The following is a 26,386-nucleotide window of genomic DNA, read 5'->3' as shown; positions in this document are numbered from 1 at the left end:
AGAGGACATCCTGGGGTGTATGAGCAAGTGGAAAAGGATTGAAGGACCTCACTTTAGTAAATGAGAAAGATAATATAAGCATAGAAAGCTTATCAAAGTAATAATTACACCGTACCCTATTAAGGTAAGAGTTTAGCAATGAGTATGGCGACCCCCTTGGTTGTAAACCAGATTGGTAAAACAGATAAATTTTAAGTAAGAAGAGATGAAAAGCTTATAGAATAGATCATTACACTTAAGAAGAAGGAAGTAAGTCAACTGATATACAACGAATAAAGAAGCATACGAGATATGAGGATATGAGGAGTAGGTCGAACAAGTTCATATAAGGAAAATGTGAACCTTATAAGGATTTATCGTGAGAATTCATCTCATGAATTACCGTCAATGAACGACGATAGTAAAGAATAAAATTTTGTATGATCAGTGAAATGATAAGACTTAAAAGGATAATGGATAATGTAATTAAATCCCTAACACTACAACTGATAGGAATAGGACGACGACAACAGCCATATGAAAAAGACCATGTAAGTAGTAAAGTACGAGTTAATCGAACGTCTACATTACTTGACAAACTCGACAAGTGATGGGAGAACCTAGTGACAATAGATATCATTGCCAACGACAAGGTGTTATTAAAGCGGAACGATAAGATATAAGCACATCGTTGGTAATGGAATGAAGATTTCAACCTAACGACGAGTAAAATCAAGCCACGACAACTGCCAAATAACGAAGCCTACAGAGTACAAATTAGTGGATCATTTACCTCCTTCGGCAACGAATGAATAGATCTAATGACGAGAGTTATCGTCTACAGTGATAAAGTATCACTAAATGAATTGAAAACTGATTAATAGGAGCTAAAAAAAAGGGTATTTTCGAGAACAAACAATCCATATGATTAAGTATTGAACGAGGAAGAATAATAGAATTACATGCATGAGGTAAAGAGATAAGATCGAGGATAGAAAGTTCAGGGGCATGTAACGCAACCAATATCATTATAGAAGAAGAAGTTTGACAATAACAATGATTGTTATTTCATCGGAAATTCCGAATTTGGAATGATGATTCCATAAACTGACAAGTATTATAAGTAAAGTTTTACCAATAAAGATAATGGTAGAAATATCTATGAATTAAAATAAATCAAGAAGTTCCATGAAAATTCAAGGACGAATTTTTATAAGGGGGGAAGAATGTAATACCCCGAATATTTAAAATAAATTATATTGTGCCACGTGTCGTAAGTTTCGACGAATAAAATTAAGATGGATTTAATTTAATAAAATCGGAAATTTAAAATAATTTATATTAAGCAATTTAGCGGGATTTAACGGAAAACCTCAGAAAAATATATATAAAATAAATTATAAATCACGAGTTAATAATTATTTCGCCAAAGTCCGCGAACTATTCTATAGTATTTATGGTAAAGGTTTCGAGTCGATCGGAGACCATTTGAAATTTGGACGCCGATAAGTTTTGGGACTAAATTGCAACTTTTTAAAGAGTTCAAGGACCAAAGTGCGAATTAGCCAATATATATAAGGATTCTTTCAAATGAAGAATCCAGAAACCCCAAAACCTCACTTTCTTCATTTCCTTCGTCAGTTTCATCGTTTCGTCGCTCGATATCCGTTTCTCGTCCGTTTTCGACGTTTCTTAGCTCGATTTGATTGTATTTCGACGGGTAATCACAGTAAGCACGTCGTTTTTCCATTTGTTTAATAGATTTGATTGAATATCGAGTTAAAGATTTAGGCTACATAACGTTTTTATCGTTTTAACGATTTTGGATTTAATCTCTACGTTTTAAGCTTGAATCTTGTATCTTTGATGTTGTTAAGCATTGCGGGATCGATTTGGAACGTTTTATCACGTCGGAAATGGCCCGGGAGCGAACCCCGGGGCTGCACATCGGCATCCAACAGGCTGCACGAACGTGCAGCAGAGTGCAAGAACGTGCAGACTGCTGCATGAACGTGCTGCAACTGCACGATCGTGCAGTACCCTGCTGTACGAACGTGCAGTCCTTCACCGAAGGGAATCTTCGATGTGGGATTTTCTGGGCCCAGACGGGACATGGAAACTTGATTTCAGTTAATTTCAAGTCCCGTAATTAATCGTAATTCGATTGAATTATAAAACGTAAACTAGGACGTTTAAAAGAGAAATGTGATTAGGGCATTATCAAAGTTAAGAGTCGTATTTGGAATACGATTGTGCTAACCTAAGTTTGTAACTTAGGGTTCTAGTACTAGGTTTACGTTTATGAATTAAACGTACGTATGATTTGAATAGGAAATGGATGTATCGACGAACTACTAGACCGACGAGCTGGAGTAGCTAATGGATCAAACGACGCATGGAACTTACGTTCGTGGAATTGTGATAATGCAGTTTTGGATAGCGGTTTCATTGAGTTGCAATTTACTTTTGCGTATTATTATAAAAGATAATTTCTTATATTACGAATACTATTATCAAATACATCGCATTTATATGACTTGCTCGTATAAGATACTGCTATGTTTGATTGATTTGATTATATGAATGATGTATTCATTGCTTGAATTTATTAATCAAGTATGTTATACGAAGAAACTAACTACCTATTGGGTGTCAATAGGCTGTGTGATCACCAGTACTTGAGTCAGTCTAGCGTGTCTAGATTGTCCTTGAAATTACGAATATATATGATTTGAATATGAAAGTTGGATATGTGAAAGATAGATACGAGGTTGAACTCGGTGGAACTATCTCGGGATCTGTATCTAGCGGGTTGAACTCGGTCGAACTATATCGGGACCCACAACTTGGGATTAAGCAGTGGCATGAGTTGAACTCGGTTGAACTATCCTGGGACTATGCCACTGGGTCGCGGTTGAACTCGTTTGAACTATCTCGCGACCGGACCACTCGGATTAAGATGATTCGAAATGATTACGATATGATACAAATAAGACGAGTTAGGAGTTTAAGATTAGGGTTTCAATCGGATCTATTACTTTAGAATGTTGTGCTTTTTGCTTATATCATGTATTGAGTTATATATGTTTGAGTATGCGATGTTATATTTTTATAATACCATTAGTAATTCGTATACTCACTCAGTATTTCCCAAAATACTAACCCCCTCACTCTGATGTTTTTCAAGTAATCAGAGTCGGATTAGATAAACCGTCTTCGTTGTGCCAGAAGTCGATTGACTTGCACAGAGTATGAGTTCCTAGAGCTGCAGTAGTCAGTAGGTGTCAGTACAAGATTTGTGAATTGATTTCAAACAATTTATTTTTAATGTAAACTCTGATATAATATTTTAATATCTATAATTGTATTATCTAAAAGAATTTTCTGAAAACGTCTTATATATGATATTATGTTTTTTATTTGCGAAATGTATCTAGTAGTTTTAGGCTTGCTACGTGTTTCGGAGCTACCACTCCCATTCCCTAGCGCATGTCTCGGCTCAATAATTTGCGTCGTGACATGGTTATTTTGGGTTGACTTGGGTCACCCAAATTTAGGAGTTGAGCTTGGTAGTTGTAGTAACTCGGTTAACTCGACGGTTTCATGGATTGAAATACTTGAGTATTTTGTTTTAAGGCAATTGATTTAAAAAAAAAAGAATTTTCGGATATGGATTTTGTCTTATTAATGGGGCTTAACTAAAACTTGAAAAGTTTTATGTTTGTTTTAAATTTCAATTGGATTTTGAAGCGTACTTTTGAAAGATGAATTATTACAAGTTGATTTTGATACAAAAAATTCAAGCTTTGTTGTAGTATGTCCTGATATTGTTTTTTAAGTATGTTTGGGTAAATTGTGTTTAATGGCAATACTTAGGTGATTTATGGTTGTAGAAATCATAATATTTTTTGGTTTTAAATTGCGTTGTGTATCTCGCAAGTTTGGTTGGAATACATTGATTGTTTTGTTGTGTCCCTTTGTGGGGAGTAGCATATGAGGTAAATTAATTGCAGACGTTCTTTTTGGCTTACCTTGATGTTTGATTTGATTATGAGTCGAACCTTTATTTAGACCCTGTTTTGCGCTAGTTCGGTTTTGGGTTACGCTGGGTTTGCTGTTTTGTTTTGTGGATCGAAATCTTTAGGTTTCGATACCGAGGAAGATGAGGGAAGTAATCCCTTGGAACGCTTGATGGTTTCTGATTATCCTGGAAAAGGATATTAATAACTTTGACCCAAGAAGTTAAATCAGTGTATTAATACATTGGTGTTTTTCATCACGTTCGATGATGCGATGTGGGAAGTGGTAGTAAGTTTTGTAGGAACGTATATGATGTGTTATTTGCTTTGGGTATAAGTTCGTTTTGGTTGGAGTTAGTTGGATACTTTTACGAAAGAATTTTTAATGAAGTTATCAGATTAAGTTGTTATGGTAGCATCAAATGTTGGTAGATTGTTAGTAATAGAGTTTGAGAAATATTTTGAGGTTATCAAGTGCACATCCCACAGAGTTTAAAGTCTAGCAAATGTTTTATTGAGAAAATTAATTTCAAATGTTGATTTGCTAAATTATTTGACATATTTTTAACACGTAATTGTGCCCAGACATATCATGAACAACATTTTAAATGTCACGAATAGGATTGCATTGAGCACTAAGTATGTCCACTAAATAAAAGATAAATTAAAAATTGATACATGCATAATAGCACATGCATCACTTGCATAGAAATTATTAGCGTTGGATGCAACTCTTTGGGGATGAGAGATGTCATCACCCTGGCGCACAGCTATGTAAAATGGATTTTGTCAATAAAGTGTTATTGAGAAGATGTTTTGAAATGAACTCGCGAGTCAATTGAGATAAATGTATTTATATAGTTGATGGATTTCAAATGATTTTGAAACTGTTACCGAGAGGTAGCTAGACAAATACTCTGTGATAATGTTGGTGGATTTTGGACGATTATGTTGTAGCGGATCGGTCTGCATTAACGGAATCTTATTCCTTATAGAAGTAAGAACGAATTTGTGCTTGCGCTCGAGATATAGTTGTGCTAAGTTCGGTGTATAGCTAAATTCATATTGGAAAGATTTCATGGTAATTCTTGGGCTTAACCCATATAGAGGTCCCTGTACTTTACATATTTTTTTCCGTAAGTCCTTATACTTCATTTTTGTATTACTTGGTCCCTCTACTTACCTATTTTTAATTTTTAGGTCCTTTATGAATTTTTCCGGTCCTTTTGTGTGGCTGGAGGAAACAAAAATTGTAAGTAATAGGACTGGAGGAAACAAAAATTGTAAGTAGAGGGACTGGAAAAAACTCACAAAGGATCTGAAAATCAAAAATAGATAAGTAGAGGGACCAGATAATACAAAAATTAAGTATAAGGACCTACAGAAAAAAAAGTGTAAAGTATAGGGACCTTTTTATGAGTTTGGCCTAATTCTTGTGGATTAAAGAATTTAGTTATGCTCTATGTGTGTGTATGCAATGATTGAGATTTCATTTTGACTTATGCCTTGTGAATTTTGACTTATGATTTGTGGATTAAGAAGAGATTTCATTTTTATAGATACGATTTTTGTCCAATTATTTTTTCTTTTAATATATTGATATAAAGGTATGTTTGTTAACAAAACGATTACTTTGCTAAATTCTTACCTCTCTGAGGTAAGAAAGAAATTTTATCAGATTTGGTTCAAAGGAAAATAATAAATTTTTCGGGCTGAACAATTTCTTCAAATCATGATTTTTTAAAATGAGATTTAAGAGTGACGTAAAATAATTAAACGTTTTGAGAATTTTTTCATGGTTTGCTATTTTCGAGAATGAAAATAAAATGAAGTTTATGATGTTTTGTCTTTAAAGAAAGGTGGATAATGTTATTATATAATATTTGATTTAACAGAAATTATTATTCTATAATATTGGTTTTGAGCATAACCAATGAATCGACTATTTGTAGTTTTGAGCTAAGAGATCCCTTGTTGGATACGAGGTTATGGTTATTATGATGGGATAAGTTTGGAGATTTGAGTTTGGTTTAGATTTGTGTGTTCGTGTATTGAAGATCGTGATTGGTAAGTTTCGACAACAAAGTTGGTTGCTCAATACTATTGATTGAGGGTTTAATTGTGGAAAGTTTGGATATCGTTTTATTAGGATATTGAACCTTTTGTGTGTGGAATAAAATTTTGTCTGTGAAACATAGTTAGGATGCAAGTTGATGGTTAGTTATCTTAGGTTATTACGGGTTTTTATTTTTGAATGATTGAGGAATAATTATGATTGAGATTTTTTGTATTAATCTAGAGACTCTGTTATCATGAGATAGGTTCGCATATTCTTTTAAACGGCGATATGAGCTTTTGTATTTTATGATTTGCAAAGTTGATGGTATTATCGAATTTGGTGTTAATCGTTGGACCGGATGATCCTAGTAGTGTTTGTTTTTGGTCGGTATATTATTTAGTTGTTATTGAGTATTGTTATAGATTATTTTGGTGTCGATCTCGTTATAAGTGGACAAGTGAGTGAGTGTTGCGGAACGCAAGATTGTATCAGTTTGTGTTTTTCAATGTTCCTGATTGAACCGTTAGAGTTGATATTGTAAGATTATAGTTTTAACTTCGGGATTGTTCTTGAACATTGATGATATGGATTTCGTAATCGTTACGATTCGAGCTGGTTTTGGAAGCCAATTTGATAAAGAGTTATTGTGACTCTCAGTTGGATATATTTTGATTGTTCACATTTGTATTGATTGGACAATCTTTGGAACACCGAATTGCTAGACTCAAAATTTTGCGCATATGTGTGTTGTGACTGTTTAAAGTGCGAATCAGTATCAGATTTAAAATTCGAGGTCGAATTTTTCGTAGGTTGTGTAGAATTTAATACCCCATATGTTTTCGGTGTGTTTCGTCTTGTGTTGACCTTCTTTGGGTGGGAATCTTGATTAGAGTTATCATTGAAAGAGATTCGAGGTTCGTTCTTGATTATCTTAAGTATTTCAGTCGAGGTTTATGTGGGAGAGTTTGTATGCAATGTGGGATCTAAATTCAAACGGTATATTAAATGGGCAACTCTGGTTTGATATAAAAGTATATTATATATTAATTGTTTATAAAGATCGTATTTTAACCGTTTGATTTCCTTGACCAATTGCCATGAGTGGAATTGGTCGAGATCATGATTAGAGACAAGGCAGTGCTGGACATGAGGTGTCGCTCGGTAAGACCCTAGTCTATAAGAATGATTCGCAATGGTTTTCAGAAAGCAATAAAGATAAGGTGATAGTTATAATAGTAATGTTAAAAAGGTTTTCTGAAAATGTTTTATATAATATAATATATTTAATTCGCGAAAAATCCATAGTGATTTTAGGCTTGCTTCGGGTTCCGGAGCTAACACTCCCGTTCCCTAGCGCCGGTCTTGGCTCAATAAATTGGGTCGTGACAATTGTGGTATCAGAGCAGTTGGTCCAGTTACCTCTGCTAATATGTGATTTCAAACAGTTGGTTCAGGATACCACTGTTTTGAGTTTGAGTCTACCTAGGAACTACTGCAGCACATAAGTATTCGAGTGATGTCTTGATTAGTTTTCGTTTGATCTTAAGATTTTAACTCTCCTCCCTACGATCTGAGTCTGTTAGTATGATCAATAAGTATTGTTAGATGATATACGTATGGGAAAGTATTCTGCTTACATAAGAATGATCGATATATTATATGATCGTTGCGTATGATCACGTATGAAGTGGATAGTCGACATTCTACGACGCAATGACGAGGCAAGCGTGCTAAATATCAAATGGTATAGCGATAGCATCAAAGTTATGCGATATAGGCGCTAAGAGATGAGCGATAGCGAAATGCGGATCCAGAGAAATGGAAGAATTTCCCAAGTTACAGAGTTTAAGGTTTAGAGAACTTACAAGGTGAAAGATTTGTGATTTGCAAAGATTAACTGTTTTAATGATTTTGAAAGTATAATTGTGCCTAGATTCGATATAGTAATATACTATTGCCATGATATGAATAGAATTGCATCACTACATACACATTAAATGAAAAGAATGGAAACTGAATTCATACATTAGTATGACACGCATCATACGCATCATGCTCTGATAAGGGGTAAGTTATGGCAACTCTTTGGGGATGAGAGACGTCATCACCCTAGTGCACAATTATACTAAAACATAAAGAATTTAAATATGAATTTTGTAAAAGAGTCAGTTTCTTTGGATTTCAAAGATTTTGAAATGGTTGCAACCATAATTGTTTTAATGTGAGCAGACCTAGACTAGAACTCTGTAACGAATGGGAAATGTTCGAGATTTACCTACAAGCAATTCTCGAAGGAACAAAGAACGTGTACGAGAACACGAGCAAGAATTTATACCTCAGAAAGACATGAAGATAGTCATAGGTCTGAGATCTATTATATGATAGAATGGTAAGATACGCTTGAATGGTGAAATGAAATTCATTGACTAGTGAACTAAGATGTCGCTATCTTTGAACGAAGTGATTAGAATTCTATATAGTATGACGATAGAAGTGCGAAGAATGATAGTCGAATATAGTAATCGATCTATAGCTTAAACCTTAGAGACATAAGACAATCTCTATGTAAGGATGACGCATGTTTTACGCGATATCAGAAGATTGTTTAACCAACATATCTATTGATTGAACCGTCGGATCGACTTAATATTGGAGTAACATATTCCTAAGAAGGTTGACTAGGAATTGACCGTTGCGATCGTCGAACAGAGAACTAAGCGACAGTTTCATAAGACTATTTATAGGAGACTTGTATGGCTGGAAATAACCAACCTACCCAACATACTATGAAAATATGAGAAGTAAAGACGTAAGATATGTATCAGATGTGAATGGAGTGACATATAGGATTAATAAAGCAAAAGACGGATTGAATGTTGCGTGGAATATATTAAGGAGTTGGAAATTCGTGCAACGAGCTTTGCGGTTGGGCATTCTGACCAATAAAATAAAGGATAAGGACATGTATACGAGTCATAAGGTCACAGGATGAGGATAAGAAGGATGCAACGCAAAAAGTATAGTATGATAGCCATGCAATGTTGATGATGATTCTCAAAGGTAGATGTGGATGTCGCATGTGGAAAGACAACAGTCTTATGACAAGGACTGTACCAGACGGATACAAATTAAGAGTTCCATATCTTAGGACTGCCGAATAGGTCGCAGTAAGTTAACACTTAGGATATGTAATATGTTATGAGCAAGGATGCCTGGATAAAGATGTTACGATAGATGAAGAAAGCAAGACATTAATGTGTAAAAGGAAATTAAATTATAATAGAAGTAAAAGAGAAAGAAAGATATATAGCTAATAAGGATAAAAAATACCGTAAGGTTTGATACAAGAAGTGACAACGAATGAGAAATGTTACTATGAATTAAGTACACGGATATAAAAACATATCCCATTGGATGTAACCGATCAAGTGAAAAGAAAGATGTATAACAAACGAGTTAAGGAAAAAGAACGAATAGTCAAGATTAAAATACCAAGAGTGAAGTCGTAAATTCAAGAACATTGATTGAAGTTCAAGGTATACTAGTTTGAAGATAAAAAGAGGGCATCGTACCAACAGGTAAAACGACGAGTTCTACATCGTGTAGTTTTAAGATTAAAAGGTTCATTAACGGTACCTAAATTGGAATGACAAATAATGATATGAATCATTTTGGAGTATGGCCAAGAGTTTATTAATGATTTATAAGTAATTAGAATGAAAAGAAAGGATACGTGGAACGTTAATGATTGGTATTTCAATTTTCAAGAGGTTGATGGAGCGAGGTCAAACATCCTAATGGCAATAATGTTTAATTAGGATCCATAATGTCTCAGAAGATGTCTGGAATATACCAAGGCGATTAGATAGGAAAATGTTTACTAAACAAAACGTTTAACATTTTTAGCGATTTAAGCTGAACGTTTAGAAACGTTACGAAACAAAACCGAATGTTTCACCTTTTAGCGATTTAAGCCAAACGTTTATAAACGTTAGAATACAAAACCAAACATTTAAAACGTTACGAAACAAATCCAAACGTTTCACCTTCTTAGCGATTTAAGCCAAACGTTTGCAAATATTACGAAACAAATCCAAACGTTTCCCATTATTAGCAATTTAAGCCAAACGTTTACAAACGTTACTAAACAAATACAAACGTCATGAAACAAATCCAAACTTTTCACCTTTTTAGCAAATTAAGCCAAACGTTTACAAACGTTCCGAAACAAATCCAAACGTGCCACCTTTTTAGCGATTTAAGCCAAACGTTTATAAACGTTATGAAACAAAACCAAACGTTTAAAACGTTACGAAACAAATCCAAACGTTTCACATTTTTAGCAATTTAAGCCAAACGTTTAAAAACGCTACGAAACAAAACCAAACGTTTCACCGTTTTAATGATTTAAGCCAAACATTTACAAATGTTATGAAAATAATCCAAACGTTTCATCTTTTTAGCAATTTAAGCAAAACGTTTAAACCTTACGAAACAAATCAAAACGTTTCACCTTTTTAGCGATTTAAGCGAAACATTTACAATCGTTATGAAACAAATCCAAACGTTCGGCGATTTAAACGATTTAAGCCAAACGTTTCACATTTTTAGCAATTTAAGCCGAACGTTTACAAACATTACGAAACATAACCGAACGTTTCACCTTTTTAGCGATTTAAGCCAAACGTTTACAAAGTTCAAGAAATAAAGCCAAATGTTTCACCTTTTTTGCAATTTAAGCCAAACGTTTACAAACGTTACGAAACAAATCCATGCGTTTTATCTTTTTAGTAATATAAGCCAAACGTTTACAAATGTTACGAAACAAATCCAAACGTTTCTTATTTTTAGCGATTTAAGCCAAACGTTTACAAACGTTACGAAACAAATCCAAACGTTTCACCTTTTTAGCAATTTAAGCCAAACGTTTACAAAGGTTAAGAAACAAAACCAAACGCTTCTCCTTTTTAGAAATTTAAGCCAAACGCTTACAAACGCTACGAAACAAAACCAAACATTTCCCTTTTTAGCGATTTAAGGCAAAGGTTTACAACCGTTACAAAACAAATCCAAACGTTTCACCTCTTTAGCGATTGAAGCCAAACGTTTACAAACGTTACAAAACAATTCCAAGCGTTTCACCTTTTAGCAATTTAAGCCAAACATTTACAAACGTTAGGAAACAAATCCAAACGTTTCCCCTTGTTAGCGATATATGCCGAACGTTTACAAACGTTAAAAAACAAATCCAAACGTTTCTCCATTTTAGCGATTTAAGCCAAACGTTTACAAATGTTACGTAACAAAACTAAACGTTTGACCTTTTTAGCGATTTAAGCTAAACGTTTACAAACGTTACGAAACAAATTCAAACGTTCCACATTTTTAGCGATTTAAGCCAAACGTTTAAAACATTACCAAACAAATCCAAACGTTTGGCGATTTAAGAGAATTAAGCCAAACGTTTACAAAACGAAACGTTTAACATTTTTAGTGATTTAAGCCAAATGTTTATAAACGTTACGAAACAAAACAAAACATTTAAAACGTTACAAAACAAATTCAAACGTTTCACCTTTTTAGCGATTTAAGCCAAACATTTACAAACATTACAAAATAAAACCAAACGTTTCACCTTTAGAGCGATTTAAGCTAAACATTTACAAACGTTGCGAAAAAAATCCAAACGTTTCACATTTTTAGTGATTTAAGCCAAACGTTTAAAACGTTTCGAAACAAATCCAAACATTTCACCTTTTTTGCGATTTAAGCTAAACGTTTACTAACTTTACGAAACAAATCCAAACGTTTTGCGATTTAAGCCAAACGTTTACAAAACCAAAATATTTAAAACGTTCTGAAAAGAATTCAAACGTTTCACCTTTTTAGCGAATTAAGGTAAATGTTAAAAACGTTACGAAACAAATCCAAACTTTTTACTCTTTTAGATATTATTGCCAAACGTTTAAAACGTTAAAAAACTAATCCGAACGTTTCACCGTTTTAGCGATTGAAGCCAAACATTTAAAATATTACGAAACAAATCCTAACGTTTCACCTTTTTACCTATTTAAGCCAAACGTTCAATACGTTACGAAATAAATCCAAACGTTTAAAACGTTACGAAACGAATCCAAAAGTTTATAACGTTTCTAAACAAATCCGAACGTTTAAAACGTTTCTAAACAAATCCAAACGTTTGAAACGTTCCAAAAAGAATCCAAACATTTCACCGTTTTAACAATTCAAGCCAAACGTTTAAAATGTTACGAAACAAATCCAAACTTTTCACCTTTTTAGTTATTGAAGCCGAACATTTTAAACTTTAAGAAACTAACCCAAATGTATAAAATGTTACGAAAGAAATACTAACGTTTCACCTTTTAAGCGATTTAAGGCAAACGTTTAAAACGTTATGAAACAAATCCTAATGTTTCACCTTTTGTGCTAATTAAGCCAAACGTTTAATACGTTACGTTACAAATCCAAACATTTAAAACGTTAGGAAAAAATTCCTAGCGTTTCACCTTTTTAGCGATTTAAGCCGAACGTTTTCAAATGTTACGAAACAAAACCGAACATTTCACCTTTTTAGCGATTTAAGCCAACTGTTTATTAACATTACGAACCAAAACAAAACGTTAACAAATGTTACAAAACAAATCCAAACGTTTCACCCTTTTAGCGATTTAAGCCAAATTTATACAAAGGTTATGAAACAAAACCAAGCGTTTCACCTTTTTAGCAATTTAAGCCAAATGTTTATTAACGTTACGAAACAAAACCAAACGTTTTTTTACGAAAAAAATCCAAACGTTTCACATTTTTAGCGATTTAAGCCAAACGCTTACAAACGTTACGGAACAAAACATAAACCCTTCATATTTTTAGCGATTTAAGCCAATCATTTACAAACGTTACGAAACAAAGCCAAACGTTTCCCCTTTTTAGCGATTTAAGCGAAACATTTGCAAAAGGTTATGAACCAAAACCAAACGATTCACCTTTTTAGAAATTTAAGCCAAACGATTAAATCGCTAAAAATGTGAAATGTTTGGATTTGATTCGTAACGTTTGTAAACATTTAGCTTGAGTACAAACGTTACGAAACAAATACAAAAATTTAACTATTTTAGCAATTTAAACCAAATATTTAAAACGTTAAGAAACATAACCAAACGTTTACAAACGTTACGAAACAAATCCAAACGTTTCACCTTTTTCGCAATTTAAGCGAAACGTTACGAAACAAATCCAAACGATTCACCTTTTTAGTGATTGAAGCCAAACGTTTACAAACGTTACGAAACAAAACCAAACGTTTCACCTTTTGTAAACGTATGGCTTAAATCGCTAAAATGGGGAAACGTTTGGATTCGTTCCGTAACGTTTGTAAACATTTGGCTTAAATTTGGCAATTTAATCCAAACATTTACAAACTTTACGAAATAAATCCAAACGTTTCACCTTATTAGCGATTTAAGCCAAATGATTAAGAAACAAATCCAAACGTTTCACCATTTAAGAAATTTAAGCCAAACGTTTAAAACGTTACGAAACAAATCCAAACGTTTCACCCTTTTAGCGATATAAGCCAAACGTTTACAAACTTTACGAAACAAATCGAACCGTTTCACCTTTTAGCAATTTAAGCCAAACATTTACAAACCTTACGAAACGAATCCAAACGTTTCCCCTTATTAGCAATTTAAGCCAAGCGTTTGCAAACGTTAGGAAACAAATTCAAACGTTTCCCCTTTTTAGCAATATCAACCAAACGTTACGAAAAAAATCCAAACGTTACGAAATAAATCCAAACGTTTCCCCTTTTTAGCAATTTAAGCCAAACGTTTACAAACGTAACGTAACAAATCCAACTGTTTCACCTTTTTAGCAATTTAAGCCAAACGTTTACAAACATTAGGAAACATATCCAAACGTTTCACTTCTTTAGCAATTTAGGCCAAACGTTTACAAACATTACAAACAATATCAAACGTTTAAAAAGTTACGAAACAAATCAAAACGTTTTAAATTTTTAGCGATTTAAGCCAAACGTTTACAAACGTTACGAAACGAATCAAAACGTTTCACCTTTTTAGCTATTTTAGTCAAACGTTTACAAACGTTACGAAACAAATCCAAACGTTTATGTATTAAAAACGTTTGGCTAAAATCGCTACAAAGGTGAAACGTTTAGATTTGTTTCGTAAATTTGTTTTGTAATGTTTTAAACAAACGTTTACAAACGTTACGAAAGAAAACCAAATGTTTCACCTATTTACCGATTTAAGCCAAGTGTTTACAAACGTTACGAAACGAATCCAAGTGTTTCACCTTTTTAGCAATTTAAGCCAAATGTTTATAAACGTAATGAAACAAAACCAAACGTTTAAAACGTTATGAAACAAATCCAAACATTTTCCCTTTTTAGCAATTTAAGCCAAACGTTTACAAACGTTACGAAACAAATCGAAGGGTTTCACCTTTTTAGCAATTTAAGCCAAACATTTACAAACGTTACGAAACAAATCGAAGGGTTTCACCTTTTTAGCAATTAAAGCCAAACATTTACAAACGTTACGCAACAAAATCAAACGTTTCATCTTTTTAGCGATTTAAGCGAAACGTATATAAAAGTTATGAAACAAAACCAAACGTTTAAAACGTTACGAAACAAATACAATCGTTTCCCCTTTTTAGCAATTTAAGCCAAACCTTTACAAACGTTATGAAACAAATCCAAGCGTTTCACCTTTTTAGCGATTTAAGCCAAATGTTTACAAACATTACGAAAAAAATCCAAGTGTTTTACCTTTTTAGCAATTTAAGCCAAACATTTTACCTTTTTATCGATTTAAGCCAAACGTTTATAGATGTCACGAAACAAAACCGAACGTTTAAAACGTTACGAAACAAATCCAAACATTTCACATTTATAGCAATTTAAGCACAACGTTTACAAACGCTACGAAACAAAATTAAACGTTTTACCTTTTTAGCGATTTAAGCAAAACATTTACAAATGTTACGAAACAAAACCAAACGTTTAAATCGATACGAAACAAATCCTAACATTTCGCCTTTTTAGCAATTAAAGTCAAACGTTTACAAACGTTACGAAACCAATTCAAGTGTTACCCATGTATAGCAATTTTAGCCAAACATTTACAAACGTTACGGAACAAATCCAAGCATTTCGCCTTTTTAGCAATTAAAGCCAAACGTTTACAAAAGTTTCGAAACAAAATCAAACATTTCACCTTCTTAGTGATTTAAGCAAAACGTATATACATGTTACGAAACAAAACCAAACTTTTAAAACGTTTCGAAACAAATCCAAACATTTCACCTTTTTAGCAATTTAAGCCAAACGTTTACAAACGTTATGAAACAAATCCAAGCATTTAACCTTTTTAGTAATTTAAGCCAAACGTTTACTAACGCTACGAAACAAATTCAAGCGTTTCACCTTTTTAGCAATTTACGTCAAACATTTACAAACGTTACGAAACAAATCCAAGCGTTTTACCTTTTTTGCAATTTAAGCCAAACGTTTACAAACATTACTAAACAAATCCAAACGTGCCACCTTTTTAGCGATTTAAGCCAAATGTTTATAGACGTTACGAAACAAAACCAAACGTTTAAATGTTACGAAACAAATCCAAAAGTTTCACATTTTTAGCAATTTAAGCCAAATGTTTAAAACGTTACGAAACAAATCCAAACGTTTCACCTTTTTAGCGATTTAAGCCAAACATTTACAAATATTATGAAACAAATCCAAACGTTTGGCTTTTTAAGCGATTAAAGCCAAACGTTTACAAAACCAAACGTTTCATATTTTTATTGATTTAAGCCGAACGTTTACAAACATTACGAAACATAACCGAACATTTCACCTTATTAGAGATTTAAGCCAAACGTTTACAAAGCTTAGGAAACAAAGCCAAATGTTTCACCTTTTTAGCAATTTAAGCCAAACATTTACAAACCTTATGAAACAAATCCAAGCGTTATACCTTTTTAGCAATATAAGCCAAACGTTTACAAACGTTACGAAACATATCCAAATGTTTCTTATTTTTAGCGATTTAAGCCAAACGTTTTCAAACGTTACGAAACTAATCCAAATGTGTCACCTTTTTAGCGATTTAAGCCAAATGTTTACAAAGGTTAAGAAATAAAACCAAACGTTTCTCCTCTTTAGAAATTAAAGCCAAACGTTTACATACAATCCGAAACAAAATCAAATGTTTCCCTTTTTAGCGATTTAAGCCAAATGTTTACAAACGTTACAAATTAAATCCAAACGTTTCCCCTCTTTGGAGATTGAAACCAAATGTTTACAAAGGTTAAGAAACAAAACCATACGTTTCCCCTTTTTAGCTATTTAAGACAACTGTTTACAAACGTTAAGAAACAAATTCAAGCGTTTCACCTTTTAAGCAATTTAAGCAAAACATTTAAAACGTTACGAAACAAATCAAAACATTTTACCTTTTTAGCGATTTAAGCTAAACGTTTACAAACGTTGCGAAACAAAACAAAACGTTTCCCCTTTTTAGCGTTTTAAGCCAAACGTTTACAAACGTTACGAAACAAATCCAAACGTTTGGCGATTTAAGTGATTTAGGCCAAACGTTTACAAACGTTACGAAACAAATCCAAATGTTTCACATTTTTAGCGATTTAAGGCAAACGTTTAATACGTTACGAAACAAATCCAAACGTTTGGCGATTTAGGCCAAACGTTTACAAAACCAAACATTTAACATTTTTAGCGATTTAAGCCGAACGTTTAAAAATGTTACGAAACAAAACCGAATATTTCACCTTTTTAGCGATTTAAACCAAACGTTTATAAACGTTATGAAACAAAACCAAACATTTAAAACGTTACGAAACAAATCTAAACGTTTCACCTTTTTAGCGATTTAAGCCAAACGTTTACAAACATTACAAAACAAATCCAAACGTTTCACCTTTTCACGATTTAAGCTAATTGTTTACAAACGTTACGAAACAAATCCAAATGTTTGGCGATTTGAGCGATTTAAGCCAAACGTTTAGAAAATCAAAACATTTAAAACGTTCCGAAAAGAATTCAAACATTTCACCTTTTTAGAGATTTAAGGAAAATGTTTAAAACGTTACGAAACAAATCCAAACTTTTTACCCTTTTAACTATTATAGCCAAACGTTTAAAATGTTACAAAAATCCAGACCTTAAAAACGCTACGATACAAATACTAACGTTTCACCGTTTTAGAGATTTAAGCCAAACATTTTAAACGTTACGAAACAAATCCTAACGTTTCACCTTTTAGCTATTTAAGCCAAACGTTCAACACGTTACGAAACAAATCCAAACGTTTAAAAGGTTACAAAACAAATCCAAAAGTATAAAACATTACTAAACAAATCTGAACGTTTAAAACGTTACTAAACAAATCCAAACGTTTAAAACGTTCCGAAAAGAATCCAAACGTTTCACCGTTTTAGCAATTTAAGCCAAACGTTTAAAATGTTACAAAACAAAACAAAACTTTTCACCTTTTCAGTTATTAAAGCCGAACTTTAAAAACGTTAAGAAACTAATCCAAACGTTTAAAATGTTATAAAAAAAATCCTAACGTTTCACCTTTTATGTAATTTAAGGCAAACGTTTAAAACGTTACGAAACAAATCCTAATGTTTCAGCTTTTGTGCTAATCAAGCCAAACGTTTAATACGTAACGTAACAAATCCAAACGTTTAAAACATTAGGAAACAGTTCCTAGCGTTTCCCCTTTTTAGCGATTTAAGCCGAACGTTTACAAACGTTACGAAACAAAACCGAACATTTCACCTTTTTAGCGATTTAAGCCAAACGTATATAAATATTACAAAACAAAATGTTTGCAAATGTTACGAAACAAATCCAAACGTTTCACCTATTTAAGCCAAATTTATACAGAGGTTATGAAACAAAACCAAACCTTTCACCTTTTTAGCAATTTAAGCCAAACGTTTATAAACGTTACGAAACAAAACCGAATGTTTAAAACGTTACGAGAAAAATTCAAACGTTTCACATTTTTAGCGATTTAAGCCAAACGCTTACAAACATTACGGAACAAAACCAAACCCTTCATATTTTTAGCGATTTAAGCCAAATGTTTACAAACGTTATGAAACAAAGCCAATAGTTTCACCTTTTTAGCGATTTAAGCCAAACGTTTACAAAGGTTATGAAACAAAACCAAACGATTCACCTATTTAGCAATTTAAGCCAAACGATTAAATCGCTAAAAATGTGAAACGTTTGGATTTGATTCGTAATGTTTGTAAACATTTAGCTTGAGTACAAACGTTACGAAACAAATACAAAAATTTAACTGTTTTAGCAATTTAAACCAAATATTTAAAACGTTAAGAAACATAACCAAACGTTTACAAACGTTACGAAACAAATCCAAACGTTTCACCTTTTTCGCAATTTAAGCGAAACGTTACGAAACAAATCCAAACGATTCACCTTTTTAGTGATTGAAGCCAAACGTTTACAAACGTTACGAAACAAAACCAAACGTTTCACCTTTTGTAAACGTATGGCTTAAATCGCTAAAATGGGGAAACGTTTGGATTTGTTCCGTAACGTTTGTTAACGTTTGGCTTAAATTTGGCAATTTAATCCAAATGTTTAGAAATGTTACGAAACAAATCCAAACATTTCACCTTTTTAGCGATTTAAGCCAAACGTTTAAAAAACAAATCCAAATGTTTCCGCATTTAAGCAATTTAAACCAAACGTTTAAAACGTTACGAAAGAATCTTCACCCTTTTAGCGATTTAACCCAAACGTTTACAAACTTTACGAAACAAATCCAAGCGTTTCACCTTTTTTGAAATTTAAGGCAAACATTTACAAACCATACGAAACAAATCCAGACGTTTCATCTTTTTAGCAATTTAAGCCAAACGTTTGCAAACGTTACGAAACAAATCCAAACGTTTCCCATTTTTAGCAATTTAAGCCAAACGTTTACAAACGTTACGAAACAAATCCAATCGATACGAAACAAATCCAAACGTTTCCCCTTTTTAGCAATTTAAGCCAAACGTTTACAAACGTAACGGAACAAATCCAACCGTTTCACCTTTTTAGCATTTTAAGCCAAACGTTAACAAACATTACGAAACATATCCAAACGTTTCACCTTTTTATCAATTTAAGCCAAACGTTTACAAACGTTACGAACAAAACCAAATGTTTAAAAACTTACGTAACAAATCAAAACGTTTTAAATTATTAGCAAATTAAGCCAACCGTTTACAAACTTTACGAAAGAAATTGAAACAATTTCACCTTTTGAGCGATTTAAGCCAAACGTTTACAAACATACAAAACAAAACCAAACGTTTCACCTTTTTAGCGAATTAATTTAAACATTTACAAACGTTACGAAACAAATCCAAACGTTTCACATTTTTAGCGATTTAAGCCAAACGTTTAAAAGGTTACTAAACAAATCCAAACGTTTGGCGATTTAAGCGATTTAAGCCAAAAGTTTACAAAATAAAAAAATGCAAAACGTTCCGAAAAGAATTCAAATGTTTCACCTTTTTAGAGATGTAAGGAAAATGTTTAAAACGTTACGTAACAAATCCAAACTTTTTACCCTTTTAACTATCATAGCCAAACGTTTAAAACGTTACAAAACTAATCCAAACATTTAAAACGTTACGAAACAAATCCTAATGTTTCACCGTTTTAGCGATTTAAGCCAAACATTTAAAATGTTACGAAACAAATCCTAATGTTTTACCTTTTTAGCTATTTAAGCCAAACGTTCAACACGTTACGAAACAAATCCAAACGTTTAAAACGTTCAAAACAAATCCAAAGGTTTCATCTATTGAAAACATTTGGTTAAAATCGCTAAAAAGGTGAAACGTTTGGTTTTGTTTCGTAAATTTATTTTGTATTGTTTTAAACAAACGTTTACAAACGTTACGAAACAAAACCAAATGTTTCACATTTTTAGCGATTTAAGCCAAATGTTTACAAACGTTACGAAACAAATCCAAGCGTTTCACCTTTTTAGCAATTTAAGCTAAACGTTAATAAACTTTATAAAACAAAACCAAACGTTTAAAGTACTACGAAACAAATCCAAACGTTTCGCCTTTTTAGCAATTTTAGCTAAACGTTTACAAATGTTACGAAACAAATCCAAGTGTTTCACCTTTTAGCAAATTAAGCCAAACATTTACAAACGTTACGAAACAAATACAAGCGTTTCACCTTTTTAGCAATTAAAGCCAAACGTTTACAAACGTTATGAAAAAAAATCAAACGCTTCACCTTTTTAGCGATTTAAGCGAAACGTATATAAACGTTACAAAACAAAACCAAACGTTTAAAACGTTACAAACAAATACAAAAGTTTCCCTTTTTTTAGCAATTTAAGCCAAACGTTTAAAAAATTATGAAACAAATCCAAGCGTTTCACCTTTTTAGCAATTTAAGCCAAACGTTTACAAACACTATGAAACAAATCCAACCGTTTCACCTTTTTAGTGATACAAGCCAAATGTTTACAAACGTTACAAACAAATCCAAGCGTTTTGCCTTTTAAGCAATTTAAGCTAAGCGTTTTACCTTTTTATGGATTTAAGCCAAACCTTTATAAACGTTACCTTTTTATGGATTTAAGCCAATCCTTTATAAACGTCACGAAACAAAACCAAACGTTTAAAACGTTACGAAACCAATCCAAACGTTTCACATTTTTAGCAATTTAAGCCAAAGGTTTACATACTCTACGAAACAAAACGAAACGTTTTACCTTTTTAGTGGTTTAAGCCAAACACTTACAAATATTACGAAACAAAACCAAACGTTTGAATCGTTACAAAACAAATTCAAACGTTTCTCCTTTTTAGCAATTAAAGTCAAACGTTTACAAACGTTACGAAACAAATCCAAACGTTTCACCTTTTTAGCAATTTTAGCCAAACATTTACAAACGTTACGAAACAAATCCAAGTGTTCCACCTTTTTTAGCAATTAAAGCCAAACGTTTACAAACGTTACGAAACAAAATCAAACGTTTCACCTTTTTAGTGATTTAAGGGAAACGTATAGAAACGTTATAAAACAAAAACCAAACTTTTAAAACATTCCGAAAAAAATCCAAATGTTTCACCTTTTTAGCAATTTAAGCCAAACGTTTACAAACGTTATGAAACAAATCCAAGCGTTTAACCTTTTTAGCAATTTAAGCCAAATGTTTACTAACGTTTTGAAACAAATCCAAGCGTTTCAACTTTTTAGCAATTTAAGCCAAACGTTTACAAACCTTATGAAACAAATCCAAGCGTTTTACCTTTTTAGCAATTTAAGCCAAACGTTTACAAACATTACGAAAGAAATCCAAACGTGCCACCTTTTTAGCGATTTAAGCCAAATCAAAACCAAACGTTTAAAATGTTACGAAACAAATCGAAACGTTTCCCATTTTTAGCAATTTAAGCCAAACGTTTACAAACGCTACGAAACAAAACCAAACGTTTCTCATTTTTAGCGATTTAAGCCAAACATTTACAAATGTTACGAAACAAATCCAAACGTTTCCCCTTTTTAGAAATTTAAGCCAAACGTTTAAAACGTTACGAAACAAATCCAAACGTTTCACCTTTTTAGTGATTCAAGCCAAACATTTACAAACGTTATGAAACAAATCCAAACGTTTGGCAATTTAAGCTATTTAAGCTAAATGTTTACAAAACCAAACGTTTTACATTTTTAGCGATTTAAGCGGAATGTTTACAAACATTACAAAACATAACCGAACATTTCACCTTTTTAGCGATTTAAGCCAACCGTTTACAAAGCTTATGAAAGAAAGCCAAATGTTTCACCTTTTTAGCAATTTAAGCCAAACGTTTACAAACCTTATGAAACAAATCCAAGCATTTTACCTTTTTAGCAATATAAGCCAAACGTTTACAAAAGTTACGAAACAAATCCAAACGTTTACAAACGTTACGAAACAAATCCAAACGTTTCACCTTTTTAGCGATTTAAGCAAAACGTTTACAAAGGTTAAAAAACAAAACCAAACGTTTCTCCTTTTTAGAAATTTAAGCCAAACATTTACATACGTTACGAAACAAAACCAAACGTTTCCTTTTTTAGCGATTTAAGACAAACGTTTAGAAACGTTACAAAACAATTCTAAACGTTTCACCTCTTTTGCGATTGTAGCCAAACGATTACAAAGGCTAAGAAACGAAATCATACGTTTCACCTTTTTAGCAATTTAAGCCAAACGTTTACAAATGTTACAAAACAAATCCAAGCGTTTCACCTTCTAAGCAATTTAAGCCAAACGTTTAAAACGTTACGAAACAAATCCAAACATTTCACTTTTTTAGTGATTTAAGCCAAACGTTTACAAACTTACGAAACAAAACAAAACGTTTCCCCTTTTAGCGATTTAAGCCAAACGTTTATAAACGTTACGAAACAAATCCAAACGTTTCACATTTTTAGTGAATTAAGCGAAACTTTTAAAACGTTACGAAGCAAATCAAAATGTTTGGCGATTTAAGTGATTTAAGCCAAACGTTTAATAAACCAAACGTTTAACATTTTTAGCGATTAAAGCCGAACGTTTAAAACGTTACGAAACAAAACCGAATGTTTCACCTTTTTAGCGATTTAAGCCAAACGTTTATAAACGTTACGAAACAAAACAATACATTTAAAACGTTACGAAACAAATTCATACGTTTCACCTTTTTAGCGATTTAAGCTAAACGTTTACAAAAGTTACGAAACAAATCCAAACTTTTCCCATTTTTAGCGATTTAAGCCAAACGTTTAAAAAGTTTCGAAACAAATCCAAATGTTTCACCTTTTTTACGATTTAAGCTAAACGTTTACAAATGTTACGAAACAAATCCGAATGTTTGGCGATTTAAGCGACTTAAGCCAAACGTTTACAAAATCAAAACATTTAAAACGTTTTGAAAAGAATTCAAACGTTTGACCTTTTTAGCGATTTAAGGCAAATGTTTAAAACGTTACTAAACAAATCCAAACTTTTTACTCTATTAGCTATTATAGCCAAACGTTTAAAACGTTACAAAACTAATCCAAACGTTTAAAACGTCACACAACAAATCCTAATGTTTCACCGTTTTAGCGATTTAAGCCAAACATTTAAAACGTTATGAATCAAATCTTAACGTTTCACCTTTTTAACTATTTAAGCCAAACGTTCAACACGTTCCGAAACAAATTAATCCAAACGCTTAAAACGTTACGTAACAAATCCAAAAGTTTAAAACGTTACTAAACAAATCCGAACGTATAAAATGTTTCTAAACAAATCCAAACGTTCAAAACGTTTCGAAAAGAATCCAAACGTTTCACCGTTTTAGCAATTTAAGTCAAACGTTTAAAATGTTACGAAACAAATCCAAATTTTTCACCTTCAGTTATTAAAGCCGAACGTTTTAAACGTTAAGAAACTAATCCAAACGTATAAAATGTTATGAAACAAATCCTAACATTTCGCCTTTTAAGCGATTTAAGGCAAACGTTTAAAACGTTACGAAATAAATCCTAAAGTTTCACCTTTTGTGCTAATTAAGCAAAATGTTTAATACGTTGCGCAACAAAACAAAACGTTTATAAACGTTACGAAATAAATCCAAACGTTTCACCTTTTTAGCAGTTTCAGCCAAACGTTGCGAAACAAATCCAAACGATTCACCTTTTTAGCGATTAAAGCCAAACGTTTACAAACGTTATGAAACAAAACCAAACATTTAACCTTTTGTAAACGTATGGCTTAAATCGCTAAAATGGGGAAACGTTTGGATTTGTTCTGTAATGTTTGTAAACGTTTTGCTTAAATTTGGCAATTTATCCAAACGTTTACAAACGTTACGAAACAAATCCAAACGTTTCACCTTTCTTAGCGATTTAAGCCAGACGTTTAAGAAACAAATCCAAACGTTTCCCCATTGAAGTAATTTAAACCAAACGTTTAAAACATTACGAAACAAATCCAAACATTTCACCCTTTTAGGGATTTAAGCCAAAAGGTTTACAAACTTTACAAAACTAATCCATGCATTTCACATTTTTAGCAATTTAAGCCAAACATTTACAAACCTTACGAAACAAATCCAAACATTTAACCTTTTTAGCAATTTAAGCCAAGCGTTTGCAAACGCTACGAAACAAATCCAAACGTTTCCCATTTTTAGCAATTTAAGCCAAGCATTTACAAACGTTACGAAACAAATCCAAAAGTTACGAAACAAATCCAAACATTTAATTTTTTTAGCAATTTAAGCCAAACGTTTACAAACGTTATGAAACAAACTCCAAACGTGCCACCTTTTTAGCGATTTAAGCCAAACGTTTATAAACGTTACGAAACAAAACCAAACGTTTAAAACTTTACGAAACAAATATAAACGTTTCACATTTTTAGCAATTTAAGCTAAACATTTATAAACGCTACGAAACAAAACCAAACGTTTCACCTTTTTAGCGATTTAAGCCAAACATTTACAAATGTTACGAAACAAATCCAAACGTTTCACCTTTTTAACAATTTAAGCAAAATGTTTAAAACCTTATGAAACAAATCAAACGTTTCACCTTTTCAGCGATATAAGCTAAACATTTACAAACGTTATGAAACAAATCCAAACGTTCGGCGATTTAAGCGATTTAAGCCAAACGTTTACAAAACCAAATGTTTTACATTTTTAGAGATTTAAGCCGAACGTTTACAAACATTACGAAACGTAACTGAACGTTTAACCTTTTTAGCGATTTAAGCCAAACGTTTACAAAGCATATGAAACAAAGCCAAACGTTTCACCCTTTGAGCGATTTAAGCCAAACGTTACAAACTTTACGAAACAAATCCAAGCGTTTCCCCTTATTAGCAATTTAAGCCAAACATTTACAAACCTTACGAAATAAATCCTAACATTTCACCTTTTTAGCAAATTAAGCCAAACGTTTGCAAAAGTTACAAAACAAATCCAAACGTTTCCCCTTTTTAGCAATTTAAGCCAAAAGTTAACACAAGTTACGAAACAAATCCAAAAGTTACGAAACAAATCCAAACTTTTCACCTTTTTAGAAATTTCAGCCAAACGTTTACAAACATAACGAAATAAATCCAATCGTTTCACCTTTTTAGCAATATAAGCCAAACGTTTGCAAACATTACGAAACGAATCCAAATGCTTCACCTTTTTAGCGATTTAAGCCAAATGTTTGCAAACGTTACGAACAAAACCAAACGTTTCACCTTTTTAGCGATTTAAGCCGAAACGTTACGAAACAAATCCAAATGTTTCATCTTTTGAAAACGTTTCGCTTAAATCGCTAAAAAGGTGAAACGTTTGGATTTGTTTTGTAAATTTGTTTTGTAATCTTTTAATCAAACGTTTACAAACGTTACGAAACAAAACCAATTACGAGGCAAATCCAAGCGTTTCACCTTTTTAGCAATTTAAGCCAAATGTTTATAAACGTTATGAAACAAAACCAAACGTTTAAAACGTTACAAAAAAATCCAAACGTTTTTCCTTTTTAGCAATTTAATCCAAACGTTTATAAACGTTACGAAACAAATCCAAGCGTTTCCCCTTTTTAGCAATTTAAGCCAAACATTTACAAACGTTACGAAACAAATCCAAGCGTTTCACCTTTTTAGCAATTAAAGCCAAATATTTACAAATGTTACGAAACAAAATCAAACGTTTCACCTTTTTAGCGATTTAAGCGAAACGTATATAAACGTTTCGAAACAAAACCAAACGTGTAAAAGGTTACGAAACAAATGCAAACGTTTCCCCTTTTTAGCAATTTAAGCCAAATGTTTACAAACGTTATGAAACAAATCCAAGCGTTTCGCCTTTTTAGCAATTTAACCCAAACGTTTACAAACGTTATGAAACAAAACCATACGTTTCTCCTTTTTAATTATTTATGCCAAACATTTACAAACGTTAAGAAACAAATCCAAACATTTCATATTTTTAGCGATTTAAGCTAAACATGTACAAACGTTACGAAACAAATCCAAACATTTCACCTTTTTGTTTCGTGATGTTTGTAAACGTTTTGTTTAAATCGCTTGGTTTTGTTTCGTAACTTTCGACTTAAATCGCTAAAAAAAGGGAAGTGTTTGGTTTTGTTTCGTAAAGTTTGTAAACATTTGGTTTAAATCAGTAAAATTGTGAAACGTTTGGATTTGTTTCATAATGTTTATAAACGCTTAGCTTACATTACTAAAAA

Source organism: Mercurialis annua, linkage group LG8 (assembly GCF_937616625.2).
Source record: "Mercurialis annua linkage group LG8, ddMerAnnu1.2, whole genome shotgun sequence".
Lineage (NCBI taxonomy): Eukaryota > Viridiplantae > Streptophyta > Magnoliopsida > Malpighiales > Euphorbiaceae > Mercurialis > Mercurialis annua.
Note: the sequence above shows the minus strand (reverse complement) of the source record.